This window comes from Dipodomys merriami, unplaced genomic scaffold, assembly GCF_024711535.1.
Source record: "Dipodomys merriami isolate MVZ:Mamm:240054 unplaced genomic scaffold, mDipMer1.0.p SCAF_1, whole genome shotgun sequence".
NCBI classification, from domain to species: domain Eukaryota; kingdom Metazoa; phylum Chordata; class Mammalia; order Rodentia; family Heteromyidae; genus Dipodomys; species Dipodomys merriami.
In genome coordinates, this window is record NW_027202270.1 from 142784507 (window position 1) to 142804486 (window position 19980).

At 38.6% G+C, this 19980-nt stretch overlaps 1 protein-coding gene across 5 annotated transcripts in view; it reads right to left on the reverse strand.

Annotated features, from left to right (window-relative positions):
- Nucleotides 1-19980, reverse strand: part of Fbxo34 (F-box protein 34) — an 81220-nt gene that overhangs the window by 35728 nt on the left and 25512 nt on the right. For 2 of the 5 annotated variants that reach the window (XM_070032981.1, XM_070032986.1), the window contains exon 2: nt 1147-1230. The exons of 1 other annotated variant lie outside the window; for it this stretch is intronic. The gene's annotated coding sequence lies outside the window, so the exon portion shown is untranslated. Of the gene's footprint in view, nt 1-1146; nt 1231-6601; nt 6709-19980 lie in introns of those variants that run through there. 2 more of the 5 variants (XM_070032982.1, XM_070032994.1) reach the window with 2 other exon arrangements.

Sequence of the window (19980 nt, forward strand, 5' to 3'; positions counted from 1 at the left end):
GCCAGCAAATAAGACAAAGAAAACTGGACAGAAATTGTTGGAAGCTAGAAAATACATGAATGAGAGGCTGGGAGGTTGGCTCAGTGGTAGAATGCTTGCCTGGCATACATGAGGCTCTGGGTTCGATTCCCCAGCACCATATAAGTAGAAAAAGCCGGAAGTGGCGCTGTGGCTCAAGTGGTAGGGCGCTAGCCTTGCGCTGAAGAGCTGAGGGACAGTGCCCAGGCCCAGAGTTCAGTCCCCATGACTGACAAAAAAAAAGAAAGAAAGAAAATACATGAAAATACATGAAGACCCTAGAATACAGAATGGTAACTAAAGCAAGCATCACGGAACATTCCCCAAACAGAAGTAGTAGAGATTTAAAGGCAAGTAGTGGTAGACTGCTTGCCTTGCATGCATGAGGCCCTGGGTTCAATTCCTCAGCACTACATAAGCAGAAAAAACCGGCAGTGGTGCTGTGGTTCAAGTGGTAGAGTGCTAGCCTTGAGCTGAAGAGCCGAGGGAGAGCCCAGAGTTCAAGCCCCATGTCTGGCAAAAAAAAAGTGGGGGGGAGGGTAGGAAGGATTATAACTTTGAAATATAGCCCAAATTCCTAGATCATTTCCTCTCATGCATTTAGCTAGACAGCTAACTGTCCATCAGTTACCTGGTCCTTTGACATACTGAATACTGTAAACTTAAAAAAAAAAAAAAAAAAAAGGCAGTCTCAAAACAAAGGTATATGTTCTTACTTGGTATTTCAAGTTTCTTTATATGACTAAATCAATTTCTTCCAGAAATAAAGAAATTGTATGAACCCCCTCCCTATAATTTATCAAATTGTTAAGAGTAACTTACAAGGAAGGACATTGGAATGTCACTACACGCAGAATTCAAGCAAAGCTTGTGCAGTCAGTCTACTATTTATCCTCTGGACCCATTAATCTCCTCTAAAAACAATTATTCTTACTCAAAAAATTCCTGTATTTCCCCACTTCCCACTCCCAGATGAAGAAGGGCAGATCAAGCTTCCAAATCAGATGGAGCTATTAGGCATTTGCTTTTCATTCTTGTGATCCCTATGCATATAAAAACTCATATGCCAGTTATCTGTTAAGTCTGTAGTTATAGTATTTGATGATTTATGTGGTGTAAATATCTTACCATGACTGCTTCAAGCTACCAAATAATGTCCCGGAATCCAGAGTTCAGAAGAGATGCACAGTAACATTATTAGAGTATTTTTCCCTATGAATAAAATAGATATAAGTAATTTTACCATCCAAAATAACCAAATGTGATGAAACATTAAAAAGTGATGAGTTTTGTTTTTATTACTTTCATTTTTCTTTTTTTTTTTTTGTCTGTCATGGGGCCTGAACTCTGGGCCTGGGTGCTGTCCCTCAGCTCTTCAGCTGTAGACTAATGCTCTACCACTTGAGCCTCAGCCCCACTTCCAGCTTTTTTCTTTTTGCTTATGTGGTGCTGAGGAATCGAACCAAGGGCCTCATGCATGCGAGGCAAGTGCTCTACCACTGAGCCACCTTCCCAGCCCCTACTTTCATTTTTAACACCTTGATTTTTAACATCAGTTAAGTTTGTACAAATTTCAGTATCATATTTTGTCGTTAAAAATACTAAACAATTACTTTTGTGTGTCAGTCCTAGGGCTTGAACTCTTGTTCTACTTTTGTAGCCTTCCACCACTTTTTTTTTTTTTTTTGGGGGGGGGGGGTGGTCTGGTCGTGGGGCCTGAACTCTGGGCCTGGGCACTGTCACTCAGCTCTTCAGCTCAAGGCTAGCGCTCTACCACTTGAGCCACAGCATCACTTCTGGCTTTCTTTCTTTTTGCTTATATGGTGCTGGGGAATTGAACCCAGGGCCTCATGCATGCAAGGCAAGCGCTCTACCACTGAGCCACTTTCCCAGCCCTAACTTTCTACCACTTTGAACCATGCCTCCAGTCCAGCATTTTACTTTTCTGTACAAGTTGGCTTTGAACCACAATCCTTCAGATATCAGCCTCCTGAGTAGCTAGGATTACAGGCATAGCCACCAGCAAATTTAACAATTTCTGATCATGATAATGTGAGCCAAGCTTAGGATAAAAACCAGACCTTTGCCTCACCCACTAAAACCCTTCCCAAAACACTGACAGGCCCTCACTTCTAAGCACAGGAAATTGTAAGAGGCTTCTCCTGGGAATAAGATCACAGGAAAAATGCAAAGATTCTAATAACTGTCCAAACTAAATTTTCCCAGTTAGGTCATCCATCAATGATATTCATTATTAGTTGTTAAGCCTAATCGTGCTTATGACTAGTTGCTAAGCTCAACTTACAGATTTAGAACTCCCAGTGAGGTTTTCAGATTCCTATTCTGTAAGAGTAAAAGGAACTGGAGAAATCATTTTTGCTACGTGACAGGGGACAAATATATAAGACTTCTGTATGCTTCTTGTTGGTTTCCCACAGCTATTTGCATGTACTGATAATTCTGGGTAGCCCACGAATTATGTTGCAAATATTCAAATGGCCTTGGTAAAAAAAAAAAAAATGTTTCTCACCAGAAACTGTCAATAACTGCTGGACATCTAGCATAAAAGACAAGAAAGAGATGAAAAAAACATGTATACTCTCCTATAGTCTCTGCTTAAGGATCCATGTGAGTCAAAATTGGATGCCTCTGAAGGTGGTTTTTAAATGTACTGTGAACATTTGCTAATTTTAATCTATGAAATAAACTAACAATGCATAATAAAGATGTACAACTTCTAATTCATGCTTAGCACAGGAACTGAATGTAGATAAGGAGATGAGAGATGCTTACTTTTCATTGTTGCTTCTAAAAATATCTTATAGAAGTACAGAATAAACTACATGCATTTAATATTTTGGGACTAGGGCTTGAATTCAGGGCATAATGTTCTTGAACACTTTTTTCACTCATGGCAGGCATTCTATCACTTGAGCCATGCCTCCAGTTGCAGCTTTGTGCAGGTTAACTAAAGATAGGAGTCTCACAGATTTATCTGCTGAAGCTGGCTCCAAAAGGTGATTCTCGGATCACCCTGAAGCTGGTGACCAATGGCTCAAGCCTGTAGTCCCAGCTACTCAGGAGGCTGACAGACTTGGAGGTTGGCAGTTTAAAGCCATCCCAGGAAGACAGTCAATTGATAATTAACTAGCAAACATGCCAGACTGGAGGTGTTGCTCAGTGCCAGATTGAGCAAAAAGGCTGATTGAGAAAGCAAAATTCTGAGTTTAAGACCTGGTATCGGCAAAAAAAAAAAAAAAAAATGTTTTAAAATCATGTATATTGGTATGCATGGTGAATTGAAACTCCTTGTGCAAATACATAGACAATTATAGCAGAGAGCGATGAGACAGAGCAGTAGCATGTGTTATCAAAAGTGTAAAAGGAACCTAAAATAATGAGATCAAAAGGTGCCTGAGAAAAAAATACTGTAATTAAAACTTCCTGGAACTGGAGGCATGGCTCAAGTGGCAGAGTTTCAGTCTTGAGCAAAAAAACCAAGGCAAGAGGGAGGCTTTGATTCAAGCCCCATTACTTGCATAAAAAATAAATAAATAAAACTTCCTTGACTCACAGGTAACCTCAGTCCTATAGAGTGCAGATCTAGGAATAGGAATTTCCCACAAGCAATCTCAATGATTACTCAAACCCCAAAGACTAATGCTGTTGTTTCTCACCTTAGAGAAAGTATACTTGTGAGAGGTAGTTTTTGTCTAGCATCGCATTTTCTGTTTGTCATTTTTTTCTAAGTTGTTCTCTCCAATCACTTTATGATCACCCTGGGTACCACAACAGTTAGGCCTGTTCCCTGATACCTTTATGACAAAGGATTTAAATTATTCCTTAGGGGCTGGGAAGGTGGCTCAGTGGTAGAGCACTTGCCTTGCATGCATGAGGCCCTTGGTTCGATTCCTCAGCACCACATAAGCAAAAAGAAAAAAGCCAAAGTGGCGCTGTGGCTCAAGTGGTAGAGCGCTAGCCTTGAGCTGAAGAGCTGAGGGACAGCACCCAGGCCCAGAGTTCAAGCCCCATGACCGGACCCCAAAAAAAAACAAAAAAAACAAACTACTCCTTAGAACAGCAGAGCTTTCAAGATAGGTAACCCCCAAGTAAGGATAATTACCAATAACTGCACCCTGGAGCTAAAGAAAGCATCTCTTTTCTCTACCCTAAGAGATTACGAAATAACTTGCCCAGAAAACAAGAGAATCAGAACTGTGATCATGACTAGACCACAGCTGTAACTAGAACATTTAAACTGCTACTTTTTTTGTCAGTTGTGGGACTTGAACTCAGAACTCAGGGTGTGGGTGCTGTTCTTGAGCTCTTTCACTCAAGGCTAGTGCTCTAGCACTTTGGGCCACAGTGCCACTTCTGGTTTTTGAGTGGTTAAAATTGGAGATAAGAGTCTCACAGGGACTTTTCTGCCTGGGCTGGCTTTGAACTGCAATCCTCAGATCTCAGCCTCCTGAGTAGCTAGGACTACAGGTGTGAGCCACCAACACCCTGGCAAACTGCATACTTCTGTACCCACTTCTAATTCTTCTTCTACTTAAACCTAAAGCTCAGCCAGGTACTGGTGGCTCACGCCTATAATTCTAGCTATTCAGGAGGTTGAGATCTGAGGATCAAAGTTCCAAGCCAGCCTGGGCAGACAAATCTGTGAGACAATAAACCACCAGAAAATCGAAGTGGAGCTACAGCTCAAAGTGGTAGAGCCTTGAGCAGAAAAGCTCAGGGACTAGTGCTCAGGCCCTAAGTTCAACTGATCAAAACAAACCAACAAAAAAAAAACTAATGCTCATGACTGTACTAGGAAGATGGCTGAAAATAAACTGAAGTGCCATCTGATCCCATGACATTATACCACATAATCTTCCTCTGCTATTTTTCTTTCCTAAACTTTCCTATTATTCTCACTATATTCCAATCTTGCCCACATTCTTCTCTGGCTGGACAAGGATCTGTAGCTGCATGTGATACCCAGCTGTCATGTGACACAAAACCAGACTTCAGGAAAAGATGATTACCTCAACCTCAGAAGTTTAAACCTACAGGTTTATACTACAGTATAAACTCAAGTTAATTTCACAATTTTTCCTCTACAAGGTAACTGTTTCTACTTAGCATTATGAGAAACTCTAAAATGTGCCTTTAACCTAAAGTGGCAGCAATCAATTTTTCATACCTTTATCAATTCTAACACTAAAGTTGTTAGCACATAAATTTAAATTGCAATATGCAATACCTAATTTTAACTGAGACACCATTTGTTTTTAGCTTTCATCTTCATATAGTTTAAGGCTGATTTTTATATAGCTAGAAAAATTATCATGATAAAAGTTTACAAAACACAGCTCTGTCACATCTGTTCCCCTCTGGATTAGATAACAGTGATGGGTATATTACAGGCTGTTTAACAAGGAATTTGTTTTAGCACAGAGAAATAAGCCAAGATGCAGACATATTATATATAGTCCAGCCAAAGGAGCTACACATGTTTTCACTTATTTCCTTAAATGTGATTTATTTGAATTTGTTATAGGATCATTTCTGGGTTGAAGGAAAACCAAACAGGGTTTTGCAGGCAGGCAGGCATGAAGAAACCTTAAATCTAAAAAAGATTCCTATTACACTTCAAATTGATGCAGGGTAGGCAAACATGAAGGTAAAGTTCACCTTTCACATCTTCATTATGACTAATAATGGAAATGACTTCGTTTCCATTTTCAATTAGTAAAGTCTGGTGTTAATATGCCCTGTAGGTATATGAACAGTCTTCACCTACAAACTAACACCAGTAAAATACTCCCATGACATGAAATGCTACTTTTCTCTCAAACTCACAACAAAAACAATATGCTAGCAGAATTTACTTGTTTCTCAAAGTCAAATTAAATTTTGCCAATTTATACAGAGAACATTTTTCCAGATTAATGGCTGTTACCAACTTAATCTTACTCAAAACTTCATATTTACACTGCAGTATCTTAGATTACTAACAATCTCTCATGACTTTTATAAAGTTTACTGACTGCAAGAACCTCATCTGTTTTCTTGCTACCTCCATCCATTCAAATAAGCATCCTCCTCCCCAGTTAGGTAGTTTTTGAAATAGTTCGCTTTTTCTATCCTGAGTTTTCCCAATATATTTCCAAGGGTTCAGACAATTTTTCTTTCAGTGACTAAATCTCCCCCTGGGAATAACTGTGTCATAACGACTATTAAAAACAATCACTCCTAATACTGACTGATAAGGATCTAGAAACTCAAGAATGCAAATCCCACCCTACCCAAACTAAAGACAAATGCATTACAAATGGAATAACAAGCTCCATTTGAGAACTCCAGCAGTCTAGCTTTCCAATTAAGCTGAGTTTTGTTAGGATTTCCTACTTTACAGCCAGCTAATCTATGAATTACTACATGTCAAGCATGGGGGGAGAGGGGGGAGAGAAAGGCAGCTTAATTGTAAGAGTGCTTACCTAGCATGCACTAAACCCTGGACTGATCCCCAGCACTACTACCCCCCCATCCCCCCACACACAGTTTATCTCATTTAGGCCTGCATAAAGGTACTTACCTATAATCCCAAACACATCTGTAATCCTAGCATGCCAGAGGCTGAGGCAGGAGGATCAATTTGAAGCCAGCATGAGCTATACACAAGAATTCAAGGCCAGCTTGACACAGGAATACTAAGTCTCAAAACAGAAGAGAGAGGAAAAAAAAAAAAAGGAGGGGAAAGAAGACATGAAGGAGGGGGAAGAGAGTGGGAAGGGAGAAAACAAGTCACAGGCACACAAAAAAATCTCAGCAGCAAATGCTCTGGTATTTTTAAGGTAATGCAGTCAGCCTCCCAACAGACCTTCTGTTTCAGAAATATTTTGGGGAGAACATGTGTTGTGTGGGTAATTTTTGTTCTTGGCAAGCTAGTCCTTCTGCTTAGGAAAATCAACAGCAGATAACCTCAAATAATAGGTGTTTTCCTACATCCCCTCAATGCAACTACTTACAAACATAATTCTTGCAAAACATGTATGTACACATATATACATATATACACACACATATGCACACACACATACATATATCCAAATGAAAATTAGTAAAAAAAATAACTAAAGAAATGAAAAAAATTTTACCATCACATTTTGCTTCCATCTAGCTTACTCAGTATTTCAGGAATGTGATATAACCACAGGCCCCCATCTACACACAGTCCCCCAACCCCTCATAAAAATGTCCAGAAGTTTTTTTTTCCCCCCATCAACCAGAACCAACCTGATCTATTTAACATTTTTTTGTAAAGCTAAAACCTTTGGCAGTGTATAAAGCAAAAATCATTCACACACATGCACGCACACAGGAGTGTCACTATATAGCCCATGTTGCTCTAGAACTGGCAACGCTCCCAACTCAGTTACCAGTACTATGATTAAAGGTATGAGCCATCACACTTTTTCCCTTTAAAATGTACTGTTACAAAAGTCCTAATCACAAGGCTTATTAAATGCTATAATCTGCAAAATGTTACCAACATATTTTCAAGAAGTCTGCGACAAACATGATTTAAGAAATCATCCATAATTTCCATTGACAACAATGACACAGGTATTTCTAATACTGATGTACTTAGAAGGAAATGCTAAATTTCATAAAAGATTAGGAAAAACATACTGTTTGTAACCATATCATGCAAATACCAGGACCCCAAAGAGTAATCACTGTGGAGCATTTATAGAAGTATTGGTATAATCCCACAGAATCTTTTCACAGATAAAGATGAATGACAATGTATCTCAAGTAACAGAATCTGCCTAGCAAAGAATCCCAGTACATAAAAATGAGGAATGAAATGAGTAACAACTAAAGAGGAACTGATATTCTTGCCAGAAGATATCTTCACCCTCAATCCATTGGTGAGGATTAAAGTCCAATTTTTTTCCCCCCCTTGGTCGTGGGGCCTGCCTGCCTGAACTCTGGGCCTGAGCCCTGTCCCTCAGCTCTTCAGCTCAAGGTTAGCAGCTCTACCACTTGAGCCACAGCTCCACTTCTGGCTTTTTTTTTCTGCTTATGTGGTGCTGAGGAATCAAACCCAGGGCTCATGCATGCAAGGCAAGCACTCTACCACTGAGCCAGCCCCTTAAACTACAATTTTATTCTGATTTTCAAATTTATTAATGTTTAACACTTATGATATGGTACAGAAAATTATACCTCAAGCTAAGAAAACAGTTCTGGCTTACACTTCTATTCCATTAGATATAAATGAAGAAATTATACTATAAATTATACTTACTATAAAATAACAACGGTATGCAAGCAAATATACTACAGTAGTATTGTACTTTTAATCAAGCTAAAAATAATAACTTGGTATGATATGCAAATTTATTAAAGCAGTGTAAAGCTTTTTATCAGTGAATTCTATAAGAACTCACTTTTTATACTTGGGTGTGCCTTAAGTATCAGTAAGTTCTGATTTACCCCATACATTAAATATTTTATTCAGTGGATCTCCTGAAGGACAATCTAACTCTAAAAGTAAGCCACTTGGGGGAGAGGGGAGGCTGGGAAGGGATGTGAAGGGTAAACAAAGGAGGAGGCTGCAATGCTTGGTAAGAAATGTAAGCATTATCCTGCCCATGTAATTGTAACCCCTCTGTACAGTATGTTCACAAATAAAATTAAATTAAATTAAAAAAAAAACAAAAACAAAATAAAAGTAAGCCACTTAAAGAAGATGATACGTATAATGCAAAAAAAAAAAAAAAAAACAAAAACTGGCTTTGGAGTCTTACAAGATATACTTGCAATTCTAGGCAAAATACTTGCTTCTCTGATTCTTCATTTATGCTTACAGCCATATGAGATTGCCATATAAGTATCAGTTCTTTTAAAGGAAACAAAGAGAAATCCAGAGCTAACCTCCTAAAGCAATATGGAAGGTTTTATGATTTCTGCATTATATTTCCTTTCTCCTTCTCTATCACTTGGTAGAATCATATTAGTGTAGCACAAATATAGTTTCCCTTCTTGTCAAGACAAAAGCTCAGTAATTTAAAACATAGTATCCAGGAGGTGCTAATGGCTTAATACTGTACTCCTACCTACTCAAGAGGCTGAGATCTGAGGTGGAAAAGTCTGTGAGACTCGAGATTCCTATCTCCAATTAACCACCAAAAAGCTAGAAGTGGAGCTGTGATAGAGCTGTGTAGTACTCAAGTGGTCTTGAGTAAAAAAGTTCAAGGACAGCTCCCAGGCCCTGAGTTCAAGTCCCAATAACAACATTCCTTGCCCTCCCCCCAAAATCAATCAATAAAAATAGCCAGGCGTCAGTGGCTCACACCTGTAATCCTAGCTACTCAGGAGGCTGAGATCTGAGGATTGCGGTTCAAAGCCAGCTGGTGAAGGAAAGGTAGAGCGCTCACTTTGAGCTGAAGAGTGCAGGGAAAGCACCCTACCCCAGAGTTCAAGCCCTACAACCGACAAAAAACAAATAAATAAATAATAATAAAGAGCAGTTGGTTACAATATATTGAAGAACCAGATGAAGATTTAGAGCATTATTCCTGGATTTTAATTCAACTATTTCCTAGCAAAATTTTTCCCTTGTCACAGAAACTAAGGGCTCTTTGGGAGCAAGATAACCTTGAATATTTATGTTGATGGATTTTTTGCTTGTTACGATTATCTGAAATTTTGAATCATAGGAATTTAGGCACTTTAAGAAAAAAAAAAAAACTTGCTGTCTCTTTCACCTAAATCAATGTCTCTGTAGAAACAGACTTTTTGGTAATACAGTTCTTTTCATAAGCAATGTAGATTAAGATAATAATGACTACCATTGTGAAGATGTTTGTGGGGCTTGGAAGATAGCTCAGTGGTAAATGCTTGCCTCACATGCATGAGACCCTGGGTTCGATTCCTCTGTACTACATAGACAGAAAAAGCCAGAAGTGGTGGTGTGGCTCAAGTGATAGAATGCTAGCCTTGAGCTGAACAGCTGAAGGACAGCACCCAGGCCCAGAGTTCAAGCCCCACAACTGACAAAATAAATAAATAAATAAATAAATAAATAAATAAATAAATAAATAAATAAATAAATTTTAAAAAGGTGTCTGTGACTTTAAAAAAAGATAAATAAAAAATAAATAAAAGAAGCAGATTTTAAGGAAAAAAATGTTCCTATGGATTTGTGATTTATGGTGAGATTTGCTCTCTGCCAAAAAGCTGTAATTTAGGAAAACATTCTGTTTCAGAAGAATTTTAAAAAGCAAATAAATTTATAAACAAGTGCTCAACTGCAGACATGAAAAAAGTGACAAATGCAAACATATTCTAGTTGACTAGGACCAATACGCAAAAAATATGGTAAATAATCCAGGAACACAAAGGAATAGAAGTAGAAAACAGATCTGCTAAACAGTAAGGGTGGAAAAAAAGAACCATTTTTTGGTCACTCTTCTGTCACACCCTTTTATTCTTAGACATACAGCAAGCTGTTTAAAAGAACAATGGTAAGGTTATTAAGAGTACCTTCCTGCTGTAGAAAAAAACATACATAGTAATTCAGAGCAATTAGTCTAACTTTCATGAGAGCAAAGGTTGGAGTCAAATGAAATGGGGTGGATACAATATTAAACAATCTTGGAATTTAGCTAATTAACAGGATATAGGAAAAATATTCCTAATGCCAATACTAAGTTCTCTTTCTCCTCATGATAAAACTTTTCACTATTTTAAAGCAGTATTCATAAGAAAGTCATGTTTTACAAAGATCTAAATATGGCCCTTCTATTTTTCTGTGCCAGTCCTGAGGACTGAACTCAGGGCCTGGGAGTTGTTCCAGCTAAGTTTTTTGCTCAAGACTGGTGTGCTCTACATTTGAGCCATGGCTCCACTTCTACCTTTTTGGTGGTTAATTGAAAATAATAGTATCATAAGACTTTCCTGCCTGGGTGGGCTTCAAACCAGATCTCAGCCTCCTGAATAGCCAGGATTACAAGTGTGAGCCACCAGCACCCAGTAAAATGGTCCTTTTCTAACCACCAAGATTTGAAAGACTATATGTAATTTCTTCATATAATCTGCAAACTTAAAATATATGTACTGAATGTTACATCTGATACCTTGTAATTTCCAAAAGGCTGCTGTGCAGAAACAACTATAGTAGAAACCTTTAAAAATACATAGGCAGCCAGGTGCTGGTGACTCACTCCTATAATCCTACTCAGGAGGGCTAAGATCTGAGGGTCAAGATTCCAGGCCAGCCCAGACAGGAAAGTCTGTGAGACTCTTATTTCTAATTAGCCACCAAAAAGCTAGAAGTGGAGCTGAGGTTCAAGTAGTAGAGTATTAGCCTTATTTAAAAATAACAACAACAAAACCTCAGAGACAGCACTCATACCCTGAGTTCAAGCCCTAGGACCAGCACAACTCTTAGAGAAACTCTAGAGAAAACGGCTACACAAACATCATCTAATGTAAGTAGAAAGTGAATGAAGGCAACAAACAGCAACATAAAACTTAATGTCTTATTTGTGGCATACATTCTACTGCTTTTATTCCTTAGGAAAAAAATCATTTTCCAATATGGTTTTCCTAATTATAATAAAATCCACAACATTAAGCAATTATTTTGAAAGCTTAGTGTTCATATAACTCAACTTTATAGCTTACTTTCAACATACAATATAGACTCAAATTGTTTTTCAAATGGGAAAAAAGGACTACGTATTACATACATATACACATATGTAAGTATCAGGCCTTTTATCTAGAATGTAAAACTTCATTTGATAAAACACCCAGCTACAGTACTAGACTACATAGGTTTAAAATGTGGCATTTCCTGGGCTGGAAAGGTGGCTCAGTGGTACAGCGCTTGCCTTGCATGGTGGAGGCCCTGGGTTCGATTCCTCAGCACCACATAAGCAAAAAGAAAAAAGCCGGAAGTGGCACTGTGGCTCAAGTGGTAGAGCGCTAGCCTTGAGCTGAAGAGCTGAGGGACAGCGCCCAGGTCCAGAGTTCAGGCCCCATGACCGGACCCAAAAAACAAAAAAAAAAAAAAACAAAAAACAATGTGGCATTTCCTTTCAGCAATATTTTATTTAATGTTCGCAGCCTAAATTAATCTGTTTGGTTAATGCTTTATTGATAAGCTTCAAAAAATGTTAGAGGTATGAAAAAATAGCTTTAACAATGATAACTATGATTTTACAAATCAAATTAATGAAGTCTTACATAGCTAAGTCTTTAAATCTAAGGCTTCACTGATTTGATTAAAGTTGAGGATAAAATTCATGTTAAGAGAAATGCCACTACTAAACTCAAGTGAAAATGTTTTTTTTTAAATAATATTGTATTCTATTGTAAAAGTGATATACAGAGGGATTAGTTAATGAAGTAACAGTGTTACTCCTTCCCTCCCCCTAAAATACCTTTTGAGGAGTTGGAGGTACTGCTGAGTTTGAACTCAGGGCCTCAAACTTGGGGGCTTACTTGCTTGGCTAGCACTCTGCCACACAAGCCACAACTCCAGCTTTTCTGTGCCTGGCTGCTTTCAAAGGACCATTTACCAAATCTTAGCATTCCAAGTAGCTAGACTTACAGGCATAACCCACCAGCACCCTGCTTATTACTGATACTTTAAAGATTCATATTTTATACTCAAAAACTGGAAGTGGCACTATGGCTCAAGTAGTAGAGTGCTAGCCTTGAGAACTGAGAGGCCCAGGGACTACACCCAGGCCCTGAGTACAAGCCCTACAACCAACCAAAAAAATTATTTTAAATCACATTTCAGCTGCAGCGACTTTTGTGGGTGTTTTTGTTGTTGTTGTTACTGTTTTAAAATAACACAGGCTAATCTTAAACTATGCAGCCCATGCTGAGACCTCAATCTCAAACTTAGTATACTCTTGCCTCAGAATGCTGAGATTACAGTCACGTGTTCTGATACCTGAGTTATAGTTTAGGTTACTACTACTAGGTGAATCTGCTGCTCAAACTAAGTTTTTAAAAAATAAGGCTTGTTAGATTTATATATATACAACAAATTGCCTTTAGGCTGTTATACGTAGGGGAGGAGTCCAATGATGTAAGTCCTTTGAACAACTAATGAATTGAGGTGTTTATCAAAATTAATACCAGGCAGCGGAAACATGTTCTGGGGGGGTAGGGGAAGATGAGAAGAACACACTAATGGAGAAAGGACAGGCGTGAGCAAATACAATCATATCCAAACCACATTATATGTAAAAAATGAACTAAGTAACTTGAGGGTAGAGATGGATTAAGAAAAATGAGGGAAAACTTTGGAAGGGGATGACATTGTATTCATAATTTGAATTATGGAATTAAAATCCCTTCGTATATTACTTAATAAAAATATTATTTTTAAATAAGGTTTCTCAGTCCATTTTTTTATTTTAGAAGAATCACAAAAGGGGCTGGGAAGGTGGCTCAGTGGTAGAGTGCTTGCCTTGCATGTAAGAGGCCCTGGGTTCGATTCCTCAGCACCATATAAGCAAAAAGCCGGAAGTGGCGCTGTGGCTCAAGTGGTAGAGAGCTAGCCTTGAGCTGAAGAGCTGAGGGACAGCGCCCAGGCCCAGAGTTCAGGCCCCACAACTGGACCAAAAAAAAAAAAAAAAAAGAATCTAGGTTTATGATCTCCTGCACCCAATTTATTCTAGTAATAAAACCAATTATGGTAACTCCCACCCAAAGTAACAGAGGTAAAACGAGATCAGATTGAAGGTCTCATGCATGCTTAAGCATATACTCGACTTTCCCTAGAAGCATTCAGCAAGTACTCAATAGTGTTTACTCAAAAACTGGATTCAACACTGGATCTTGGTTACAAGCACTTCAAATAATTGCTGGCAGGGTTGTTTTTTTTTAATTTACTTACTTTTTTTTGTTTTTATTTTTTTACCAGCCCTGGGCTTGAATTCAGCCTGGGCACTGTCCCTGAGCTTTTTTTTACCTGCTCAAGGCTAGTACTCTACCACTTGAGCCACAGCACCATTTCTGGCTTTTTCTGTTTATATGATACTAAGCAATCGAACCCAGAGCCTCATGCATGTTAGGCAAGCACTCTACCACTAAGCCACATATACCCAGTCCAGTTGGCAGGTTTTTTTTATTGTATTTTCTTTTCAAACAACTCAAGTTTCAGGGTGATTTTTCCAAAATCATACACAATAATTACTGAACATTACTAGGATTTAGATATAGGTTGAGTATATACATCAAGGGTCCATGTGTTAGAAGTTTGATCCCTGGTATTGCAGGTTAGGAGGTAGCGGGCCCTAGTGGGAATCTTTAGGTTATTGGAGGGCTCTTTCGCAGAAAGATTAAGGTAGTTCTTTAGGAATAAGCTGCTATAACAAGTCAAAGCCCTGATATACTTGCTCTAATGTCATCCATCATGAAGTCTTAATCAGAACTTGCAGTACTATAACCTAAGTAAACACTTTTTAGTTTTGCTTGTACTGAGACTTGAACCCAGGCTTTAAGCCCTTGCTTTTTTTTTTTTTTTTTTAATCATGGCTGGCACTCCACCATTTGAGCTTTGTGCTGGTTATTTGGAGACAAGAGTCTCTTGGATTTGGCTGTCTGAATTGACTATGAACCATGGTTCTAAAATCTCAAACATTTTTTCTTCATCAAGTTATCTAGGCTCTACTATTCCAACAATTAAAAACACTCCAAGACAAATATTATCTCACAATCCTCAAATGTGGAATGTAGAGAGAAAGGATAAACCTTCACCCAGAAAAATGGTTATTGCTGGGAATGTGGCTCAAGTGGCAGAGAGCCTGCCTAGCAAGCAAGGGCCTCCGAGCTCAAATCCAAGTACTGCCAAAGGAAAACACAAGAACCCTTTAGGAGCTGGAGGCATGGCTGGCTTAAGTGGTAGGGTGCCTGCCAATGAGCACTGTCAGAAACCAAGTTCAAGTCCAGATTTCAGACTTAAGCAAAAAAGCTCTGGGATAGCGCCCAGACCCTGAGTTCAAGCCACAGGATGGATGGACACGCACATATTCGTGCGTGCACGAGTGCACACACACACACACACACACACAGAAAGCAAGAGAAAAGGCATATATATATATATATGTATGTATGTATACATATACACACACACACACACAACACATGAGAGCTAAAATGTAAACCTCCTAGAAACGTGTATTTATTATGACTGTGGACCAGGCAATGGCTTCTTAGATATGTCACAAAAAATACAAGAACAGAAGAAAAAAGGCCACTGGACTTCACTATAACAATTTTAATCAAGAAAAAAGAGGGGAGAAAACAAACACCACAAATGAATAAAAAATAGATTCTTAAAGGATCGATTGCTATGTGCATATGATCATATAAAATAATGTCTGGGGGCTGGGAAGGTGGCTAGTGGTAGAGTGCATCCTTGCCTTGCATGCATGAGACCTTGGGTTCTATTCCTCAGCACCACACAAGCAGAAAAAGCCGGAAGTGGCGCTGTGGCACAAGTGGTAGAGTGCTAGCCTTGAGCTGAAGAGCTGAGGGACAGAACCCAGGCCCAGAGTTCAGGCCCCACATCTGACAAAAAATAAATATTGTCTGATGAAATGAACTCCAAGAAACAAAACCAAGTGGTAGTTTTTCTGTTGTAGTGGTGGTTATTGCAGTTTTTGTTGCCTTTTCCTTTTGTCTTATTTGTCTTTGGGAGGTAAGAGGAGACACAGAAAAGGTAGAATGGGTGAACAAATACAACAGAGGTACTCACTAGACACTATGTAAAAAATGAAGGGTAAGAATGGTAGGGAAAAAACTGGGAAAGAGTGAGGGAAGGAGAGACATGGTTCAAAAAGAATTTTATTTATTACCTGACTCATGTAACTGTAACCCCTCTGTATATACAATAACAATACAGTAACAAAATGTTTTTTTTTAAGAGGGAATAAAACCCACAAATGAAAATGAAAGTTTCCAAACATATACTTCATGACATACTCATATGCAATATATATAAAGAATGCTTATAATTCAATTATACAAAGACAACCCAATTTATAAATTAAAGGAGTTGGTAAGATTCATGCATACATCATGCCCTGGTTTCCATCTTCTGAGAGAATAAACAAACTGTGGTTCAGGCATACAATGGAATATTATTCAGTCATAAAAAACTGTAGTACTGATGCATGCTACAGTATGAATAAACCTTGATAACATTATTCTAAATGAAAGACTTGAGGGCATATTATATAAAAGGTAATTCTAGTTAAGAAGCTGAGATTTAAGGATCAAGGTTCAAAGCCAGCCTGGGGCAGGAAAGTCTATGAGACCTTTTTTTTTTGTTGGTCATGGGGCTTGAACTCTGGGTCTGGATGCTGTCCCTTAGCGCTTCAGCTCAAGGCTAGTACTCTACCACTTGAGCCACTGGGCCACTTCAGGTTTTCTGAGTGGTTTATTGGAGATAAGAATCTCACAGATTTTCCTGCCCAGGCTGGCTTTGAACTGTGATCCTCAGATTTCAGCCTTCTGAGTAGCTAGGATTATAGGTGTGAGCCACCAGTGCCCAGAAGTCTTTGAGACTTTTATCTCCAATTAACTACCAAAAAGCCGGAACTGGAGCTGTGGTTCAAATGGCAGAGCACCAGTCTTGAGCACAAAAGCATAGGGGCAGTACCCAGCCCTTCAAGCCCCAGAACCAGCACATACATGCACACACACAACATATATATATATATATATATATATATATATATATATATATATATATATATATATAAACACTTATATAATATATATATAAGCATATCTACCAGGCGCTGGTGGTTCATACCTGAGATATGAGGATCATGGTTCAAAGCCAACCCAGACAGGAAAGTCCATGAGATACCAATTAACTACCAGAAAACTGGAAGTGATGCTGTGGCTCAAAGTGGTAAGCTTTGAGCAAAAGAACTCAGGGACAATGCTCAGCCCTGAGTTCAAGCCTCACAACCAATGAGGGAAAAAATCTATTTAGTAAAAAAAAAAAAAAAAAAAAAATAGCTTTTAAACATATCTATGAAAAAAAGATGAATGTGGGAATGTGGCTTAGTGGTAAAGCACTTGTCTAGCATGTATGAGCCCTGGGTTCCTCAGTACCACATAAACAGAAAAAGCCAGAATTGGCGCTTGGCTCAAGTGGTAGAACTCTAGCCTTGAGCATAGACACACTCAGGGACAGTGCTCAGGCCCTAAATTCAAGGCCCATGACCAGAAAAAAAGAAAAGATATATAAATATATAAAACATTTGTATGAATATCTAAGGCATATACATAATATATACAGATAGAAATATTTAGTAGTTGTCACCTAGCACTAGAGATTGGGGGTTGAAGACAGTGTCATGAGTATAGGGATTATTTTTCCTATCTTCATGATAGCCAAATGGTACTCTCATGACTTAGTCACATGTTCTAAAATTGGTTAGCCTGAGAATTATACAACTCTGAGTAGCACTCAGATGTACATTTAAGTGGATAAATTATGTGGACATAAATTATATTTTAATAAAGATGGTAGTTAACATAATAGTAATTATACCTACAAAGTCCTGTGAAGGAGTATTAGATAATAAGGAAATTATAAATTGTAATTCAAGAAGATATGACAAATCAGATGCACATGCATTTTAAAACAGTATGTGGCATGTCTGAATAGCTACCTGTAACTAGAACTCAAAATTTGATGAACTAGATTGACAAGGATAAAGTCTGTACCGACCTTATGAGGTGTGAATGATTACTATGGTCCCAGAGTCCCACAGAATACCCTTATCCTTGCCTAAAAATTGCTTATTACAACACAAATCATTGTGTTTATTCAATCCTCTACAGTAATCAACCACATGCACATATAAATATGTTTGTTGACTGGACACTAGATGAAGTAGTTGAGTTTACAAATGTTTTACAATACTGGTTTTTTTCATGTATGTGTGTGTGTGTGTGTTAGTCCTGGCTTTGCATTCAGGGCTTGTGTGCTGTCCCTGAGCTTTTTTGCTCAAGACTAGCATTCTACTACTTGAGCTACAGCTTCACTTTTGGCTTTTTGCCACAATTGGAGGTTAAGAACTGCATGGACTTTCCTACCTGGGCTGGCTTGGACCACAATCCTCAGATCTTGGCCTCCTGAGTGGCCAGAAGTACAGATGTGAACTACCAGCACACAGCTTAATACTAAGAAACAACTCTAGATCACACTCAGAAACAGCAGATGTGAGAAATGAGATTTCCTGAGACACTTTCATATTTAACAGAAGGAGATTTACTTATTGTTATTAAAATTATTGCTATTTTGTGTATGCACACCTCAAGCCAGCCCAGTGTAATATGCACAGAATGTTTTGGTTTTTAAATACTAATAAATTGAGCACCAATCATATGACAGGCATGTCTGAGTCCTATCACCTGCCCCTTCTTCTCTGGCTTTGAAATATCGCTTTTTTTTGGGGGGGGGGGGTGAGGGGGGTGTCAGTCATGGGGCTTGAACTCTAAGCCTGGGTGCTGTCCCTGAGCTCTTCAGCTCAAGGCTAGTGCTCTACCACTTGAGTCACAGTGCCACTTCCAGCCTTTTCTGTTTATGTGGTGAGGAGGAATCGAGCCCAGGACCTTATGCATGAGGGGCAAGCACTCTACCACTGAGCCACCTTCCCAGCCCCTCCTTTGCTTTCTTGTACAGGTTAGACTGGACACTCCTCTTGTTCTTCTCCTCTTCCCATCCACCAAACATTTCAAGGTTCCCAGGATTAAAGGTCCTATCTTTATTATGCTAGCTCTCCAAAGGCAATTTCACCTGACCCTAATAATTAGTAACTTCAAGTAGTATCAAGCTGGTAGTAGTTCCTCTACATTTCATCTTTAGCACAAACTTTGCACTGAGCATCAGAACCTATTTCTAACTGCCAACTCCAATCAGAAATTGCACACAAGTCCCTTTCTATATTTTCTCCTCAAATGGCACCAATATTCATTCAGAAGGCCACACCAATAACCTATGACTCCTCCCTTAGGCAACTGCTCTCAACTTTAGCTGCACATTAAAATCCTGTAAGGAAGAGAGGGAGGGAAAGAAGTGAAGAGAAAAATCTCTGATATCTAATAATAATGACAACAATAATCACATTTTATGTTAACACAAATAGATATAAAGTGTTAACTAAAATACTGGAAGCATTATAATGAGGGTTATCTGTATAAAGAAATATTCTGAAGCTTTTCTGAAGTTTTAAATCAGAATTGGCTCTTTCAGAACTGGAGGCATAGGTGGGTAGACAGTACAAGGTCCTGAGTTCAAGCTACTGGCACAGTCACACATACAAAACCTATAGAACTAATCTTTCCTAAAACTATTTTAATAATAATTTTTAAATTGTTTACAAGTCCTTCTAAAACAAACATACAGACTTTAGGTTCAAATATCTTCCTAAAGTCATTTGGTAAAATTTTTTTTTCTGGTCCTAGGGCTTGAACTGAGTGCCTGGGCACTGTCCCTGAGCTTATTTTTGCAGAAGGCTGAACCCTACCACTTAAGCCACAGCTCCACTAACAGCTTTTTTAGTGCTTAATTGAAGATTAAAATCTCACTGACTTTCCTGCCTGGGCAGGCTTCAAACCACAGTCCTCAGATCTCAGCCTCTTAAGTAGCTAGGTTTACAAAGCATGAGCCACTGACACCCAGTTTGGTACCCATTCTTATAGCTGCTTTATACAACAGGACATTTAAAGCTATTAAACAGATATGTCACCACAATCATGGCCTTTTTGTTGAAATATAGACCAAGGGTAGAAATATCACAAACTAGAGTGTAAAGTCTACTGTTCAAAACCAATCACCAAGGTTGGGAAGTTGGCTCAGTGGCAGAGTGCTTGCCTCGCATGTGTGAGGCCCTGTATTTGATTCCTCAGCACCAC